Here is a 7,497-nt window from a genome sequence, read left to right on the forward strand (position 1 = left end):
AACAGCAATGACCCAACAGCCATTTGTGTTGCACTTATCCTGCACCATATTTTACACTAATCCTATGTTTACCTGCCAATGAACTGCAGGTGGGAATGAGGTAGTTAGCAAAGGCTTTAGCAAACAATCTAATCTAATTTCAGACCTGTGATTTGTATATGAACTAATGTAATGGCAGGAACAGTAAGTTAGTGTTGTATCGCCCCCATGCTGAGACTATGTTTAACTAGGCTTTAACATAATGTTCACACTATTGCTAACTTAAGCTTTTTTTGTTGTACTGTGTTCATTATATCTGCTGGTTTACACCAATATATCTCAAGGACAAATATCAATTGCTATATATATATATATATATATATATATATATATATATATATATATATATATATATATATATTAGATCTTTGAACGCTCTTTTCATATTTACACATCTCTATGAACCTTTCAAAGGTTTAAAGAACCGTCGCTTAAAATATGGTTTTACTATTGAGATGGTCCAAATGAATAATATTGAAAGTACTGACACGGTTCAGACGAATACCACTGAAAGTATTGAGATGGTCCAGATGAATGTTTTTTAGGATTCGCTGTGGGCGTTTTAGCACCAAACTGCAAACATCACGATGAGTGTAAATATCTAGTTTCTATTTTACTTCTGCAATGAATATTTGCCAACAGATTTTAACCCCTTAAATTTTTTCGAAGAAAACAAAACCCATATAAACATCTGTTTGCTTCAGCTGAAATATCATGCAGTCCTAGTTTTTAATAGCCTGGGTTTTCCTTATTTACGAGAGGCATAAAGCAGTGCTTGGTCGGCATCAATTGTCGTGGCAAATGATGGTATTTTAGCAGCAATACGTTCATTATAGTGCAGTATTGTGCTAGTTTTGATACATACAGGCCGAGCTTATTGTTGCGCGGCCTCAGCTCCACGGCAGCAGCGGCAGAAAGTTGCCGTAATTCACAATCACCAAAATTAAAACCCTTTATCTAACATCGCAGGCCCATTAGGGCCAACGCAGTGCCATAATTACAGTTTTGCCACTTTCAGCAGTGTTTATCTGCGCAGCGCTGAAATGGCTCATTATTCAATTCAGCCGCTCCACACAGATTAAACTGTGAACGGAATGAATGGAGCTGTCAGTCAGAAAGCCACGGAGGACTTGAGCAACCCCACACACACAGTCAAGAGAGGGCTGATTGCTTCAGCTGCTCATGCATCTCGCTTTCTCTCTCTCTCTCTCTCTCTCTCTCTCTCTCTCTCTCTCTCTCTCACACACACACACACACACACACAAACACTTCACACACACAAACACTTCACACACACGCACACACATGCATACACTGGCAGTCATATACAAATCAGCAGCATCACTAGGACCGCACTATATGGGAAAATGCTGCAATGTATAAAATGGTTCATCAATTAAACCTAAAAATGATTTCATGTTAAGCAGTTTAACTGTTTATCTTCCATTCAAATAAATAGTCTGAACCAGTCAATACAAAGCGAAATAAACAGCTTAGTTACAAACTCAGTTTAAGTCACTTTAATTAAACATCTGACCCAGCCCTCAGTGTGTGATTACCTTGCTAAATAATGTGACTGTGATGTGCCTTGCAGTCTTAAAACATAGTAAAGAAACTTTGATGATGAAAGACTGGTCTGTTAGTTAACTTATTTGTGAATGTCTTGACTAATCGAAGCTACGCAGAAACATACAATTTCTCTCAACATCATCAGAGAACAGTCATTTGCACGTAATAGCCATGCCAGTACTGCAGTTAACACGCAAAACATTGTCCATATCGAGTAGACACACCAAGGATCGATATCTACACTTCAGTCTCATACCTGCATAATACAAAAATAACTATTAGCAATATTTAGCAGCTGTATTAAGATCTCCAAATGCAGGTACAGAATAATGGTTAAAGCTGTAATTTGATTGTTCGTTCAATCCAATTTCAAAAGTGAATGAATTGGATGTTAAATTTGTGATCTGAACAGCAGTAAAACACAATAAACTTGAAACCCTTGTCCTCTATCTACACAAGTCCAAAAGGTAATGAGTTAATTATATTTTTCTGTAGCCTTAAATCCTGATCACAACATATTTGTGTTGATCTCACGATAACAAGTTGATTTGTTAGGATAACAAATGTTGTTCTTTCAAGATCACAACATGTTTTTCTTGTGATCTCAAAATAACAACTATTTTCCTAAGATCTCAATATTTTTATAGTGACTTTTCAGGTAAGGTGTGTGGTCAAGAAAAGTACATTGTGATCACAAGCATTGTCATGTTATCTTGAAATCATGAGAAAACAGTACAGAAAAGTGATACATTCATGGCATTTTTTAGACTTCTGTATTCCATTGGTTGAATACTAAAGCAACATAAATACACAGTATTATTTTTTTTTTACCACAGTATAAAATACATGTCATTGTTCTTCTACAGTCTAAAGCATGTGTAATCTCTCTGGCTGACTCAGGCTGCTGCTGACCTTATACAGGGTGTCATGATTTGCAGTAGGTACCTGGGTTAGCATGTAGAAAAATACATTTTAGCTTTGGATGGGGGTTATTCTACTCATTTTGTACATGTAAAAAGCCATCCCCGTCCTTCTCACCCTCTTTTTCTGATATTTAGCAAGAGTGCCCATGCAATACCCCAGAAGTCTATAACTTTTTATCAATGCTGAATTTTTACTATACAAAACTGGACTGTTCTGTATTATAAGAAGCAACCTTTTCTTTTAATGCACAACTAGAGACTCTTTTTAATAAATAAAAAGGTTCTTTTATAGCATATGAAGACTTTTTTTCCTGTCCAACAGACAAATAATATTTAATGCCTGATAAAAGAAAGGTTGGTCAGAATTTCACAGTGTACAATGTAATAAATTATTTGAAGTATTTAAAATAATTATTTTGTGTCTTTGGGTTACTTCATAGATGGAATTTAAATGAACTGAAAGAAAAAATAACTTTTACATTCCTTTTCTCAGATTCCACACCGGAGCTTTCAAGGGCAAAATAATATTGTATTGCTATTCAGTATGACTCTGTGTTTTAAAAATGTCATTTTAAAAAATAAATAAAAGGACGGTGTCTTTGCATAGTCCCCAACTAAAAGACCTGTCTGAATGAAACAGCACCAGTTGCTTAATCTTCATTTGAAAGATAATTAGAATTCCAATTTTTAAAAAAGTTTTAGTTGAGTAACTTTTAAAAATATTTTAACCACTTCATTTGAAAAACTTTGAAAGAACAACATTGTGAAGAGACACAACTCAGCGGAAGGGTTCTGAAGACCTTGGCAATCCAGAGAGCGCCGATAAAACCATTATTAAGAAGTAAAAGGGTCGTGCAGTCTCAGAAAAGGCCGTTTAAGCAACACAAGAAGGAATCCCAGACAGGTTGGAAGAAGGTCAGTGTCAACCTCGCAGGAGCTCAGTGCTCTTGATGGCTAAAACCTAAAATGTTCATTAAGTTACAAGCTGGTTTTAAGAGGAGCATACTTCCTAACTACTCCCACACCAAATAACACGTGCAGTGACTTATGTTGGCACTGCAAAAAAGGTACTCACATATCCGGCTCGTGAGCAAAGATGCCACACGGTAAGCCATGCAGCGACCATTCACTTTTAGTCATAAATAAAGAATGCAGAAATTTCCTCGGGATTTGTAGTCCAAAGCTGTACTTGGCACAAGCAGGACCCGGCTCACTTTTTGCATTTCACTTTTTAAAAAGTTTGAATTAAGAAGGTTCTTTACATTGTGTCAAAAAAGATACAATGGAATAGAATAGACATATCTATTTTATATCTTATTTATATTTTACATTTTTTAAATATATTTTATGACGTTCTCTAAAGAATTTTCCAACTGTAAATCGCAGCATCTCTGAAGAAAACAATGTATGAACTCGAAAATTAATGTTTTTTTTTATTTAAATTTTTTTTTATTTAAAATATCAGGTGGAAAACCTATTTTCATTTAAACTTTTTCGGTGTTCACTCGCTTTTTGTGTGACAGGTTGTATTATTATAAAACGATATCAGACAGATATAACCGAGGAAAATAAATGTATACGGAGAGGAATTTACCTGTTTTAATATTTGTGCTAAGACCGCTGAAAAAGTACAGGAAACATTATTTTAAGTTCTTGTATCCGCCTTCTAGCCTCATCACTGTAAGAGGCAACACGTCTTTATGTTAAACGTGTACAGTCTCAGAAACCCCCAGCAGTGCAATTAAAACATGAGATATTCCCAAAAGTGACTTCAGATTTTCAATTAGTTAGTGTAAAGAACTGTTCTTCGAAGCTTTGTTTTGTAGCTGTTTTTGTTTGTTTCTTTAATTGAACACCGATTTATCTTCAGCGCTTGGGTTTAGAACTGCGGTAGTACTGTACAACGCCCTTGGGATGAGCGGAGATCAACAGTAGAAAAAAAAGCTAGCAATGCTTTAGGCGCTTCTACAGGACACTTTTTAGAATCGTACATTCAGGCAAATACAATGGTTTAGTACAAGATACTACACAAATAAGACTACAAGACTAAGTAATACAGGAATATTCAGGGTCGATATTGTATATTATTGCAACAGATAATATATTATTTAGTAGTTTAGTACTATAATTACTAACATATTATATTATATGTTTTATCGATGTCCATCGAAACCCCACTACAGTTTGCTAGATTTGGTAAAAAGTTTTAAATTGACTTTAATTTACTTTTGTTACTGCAAAAGCAGAAGGGTTTTTTTTCTTCTCGGTTTTGGAGAGCTTTGCCTAAAGTGACAAGACACTCTAAAAGACGTGATAAAAAAACAGCATGCATCTATAAAACATGTTCATGTTTCTGATTATACAATAATCCGATTATGAAATAGTATTTGCTTAACCGTATAAAGCATCACATAGCACTGTAGATTATTTACAGTTTTACTTAAGTTTGTTGGAAATCTCAAAACGTTCTGTGTGGACTTTAAACACAATATGGAGAATATAATATAAATAATGAGGATTTCAAAGAGCAGTGTCTGTAACGAAAAGAGCAGATTAAATATATGCAACGGTCGAAATGCCTGGGAAAATGAGCTTCTGTGTCTCTGAAACAAAACAGCAAAATGCAGAAACCTGGATAACGAGCTAGACTAATGAGCTGCACTGTAAGTCAGGAGAGATCGTTTAGAAATTGTGGATGGACAGAGCGCGGACTAACAGTAGCTCTCCACTGTTATAACAGGACAAATCTGGCCATAACTTGTCATTTCCTGGCTTGGCGATGATCTAAGCGGTCTATTTGAGAACATAAAGCTTAACATATTAGAATGCGATTCCAATCTTCAGTAAAATCAGTGAAGAGATTAGATACAAAAGTAAAAATGAACTGTACGGTATTAAACTCAATCGTTTGTATTAAATATAAACACTACAAGCCTGCGATTTATTCCGGTTGCTTTTTCATGCGGGTAATTTTGAATGCGTTTTTAAACAGAAACCAGTTTACTTTCCTATAATTGCATAATTTAAAACCCTTTTATAGACCCTAGATTGGCCGGTCATACTAAACAACAAACGCTCATTATGCAAATTAATCTAAACACTTTCTTATTACAGTCCAATTCTTTTTTTTTTTACCTTTGTACCTACATCTCATACATGTACAACATAAGGATCCCCCACCACCTCCAAACCCAATAGCACTTTCTTTCATAGCAGTCTTGACTCACCATTGGTCTATCAGGGTATCAGACAATTTCCTATAATACCAAGTGGCTTAAGAAACAGTTCCAGGGGGTAGCAGCCAGATGTCACCCAAACAGAGGCACTGGGTCCCAAAACAGAGACCCAAAAGTGTATAACTGATAGGGGGCAAACACTAGAGTCAGACTTAAATGTTGTTGCCCCCCCCCCCTCCCTGTCTTCAGTTCACCTGCTAATTGCGAACCAGTGGAACACACAATTCACAAGCGCTGGACTTCCATTTGGATCAAAACAAAAGGACTTCCCATAGACTACAAAAGCCATTGCTTTGCTCAGCCTTGTCAGTAAAGTTTCTGAGTTTGTGTCTGTGTGTAAAGGACAAACTGAATAGCCGCAAGGGCCTGGTCAATATCGGAGAAAGAGAAAACAAGAAAGGGAAGAGAGAGAGAGAGATAAAAAGAGAAAGGGACATAAATCATTCATTTAGGCATACACCTTTTAGAAAGCCACAAAGAGATTTAGTTCTGACGAAACATGTATTGAACTTGTCACATGCATTTTAATTTTAACGGACAATTCACCAACTTGGTGTTCATTTGTAACTTCAATAAAATCTTAAGGAATTATTCCATTCTCATCATTTTACAAGAACCAGAAAATGACATACTAAAATCACAGTTTTGACTTTGACATCCTACAGGCTTACCTCCAAGTTTCCAGCCATTGCAACCCAATGATGTTGTTGTTTTTCCCCCCACAGAACTGGACCTTTCAGGCCACCTTCTATGAACCATAAAAAGTTTTCAGAGGGTTCAGAGAGGGCAGTAAAAGCTTAGAAGTCATCCATCCATGGGCCACAGTTGGAAGGACAAAGGAAAAAATTACTTATGAGAGATCACAGCTTTCCTTCCCCTTTAATACCCATATTTAAAAACTACAAGTTTGTAAACAATCTTAAATTTCTAAAACTACAAAAAATGTTAATGTCTCTTATAACCAGAGTGTGTGTTCAAACACAGATTTTCTTTTCAATCCCTGCAATGATGCAAATCACTGAAATAAAAATAAATACATGTACAAACCAATATACATATTTTCTTTAACATCGTTCGAGCTGTTTAAGCGTGCTGTGCATTTCAGACTGTCTCAATCTTTTGTGTTTTTAGATTTATGCAGATTGCTTATTCTATTCTAACACTTGGATGGTCCAAAGAGATGGACATAGTATACAGCACAAAACAAAAGGTACAAGGACAACAACATACAGACAACAGTCATCTTTATTTGATTTAGAAAAGGCCAGTGGACAATATTCAAGGACAAGTAAATGTATTCACAACAGACCCTGACAAAAAAAACAAAAAAAAAACACACACATGTGACAAGCAAATCAAATCTATTCGTACCACAACCATTGCATTCCACCAAAATTAACATCCACAAAGGCCTCGGACCACAGGCGCTTTACTTCCCTACACAGCTAAGACGCTCAAACATCCGTTAAAATGGAAACATGGCTTTTACATTACTATGCTTCGGTAAGGCTTCAGACATTCCGCATAAACTGGTGAGCAAGAGATGCTGGCATCCGGGCGAGGGGGGGGGATAAAAAGTAGAGGATGGATGGCTTAGGCACTTAGGCATATTCAAATGAACATAAGCCACCAACTTAAAATACAAAACATAATAAGGACAGCCCTTAAAGTGCACCATATGGATAATGATAGGGAATGGTTTCTGGCCTGGATGGGCTCCTGTAGGTATA

The sequence above is a fragment of the Salminus brasiliensis genome, chromosome 9 (genome assembly GCF_030463535.1).
Source record: "Salminus brasiliensis chromosome 9, fSalBra1.hap2, whole genome shotgun sequence".
NCBI classification, from domain to species: domain Eukaryota; kingdom Metazoa; phylum Chordata; class Actinopteri; order Characiformes; family Bryconidae; genus Salminus; species Salminus brasiliensis.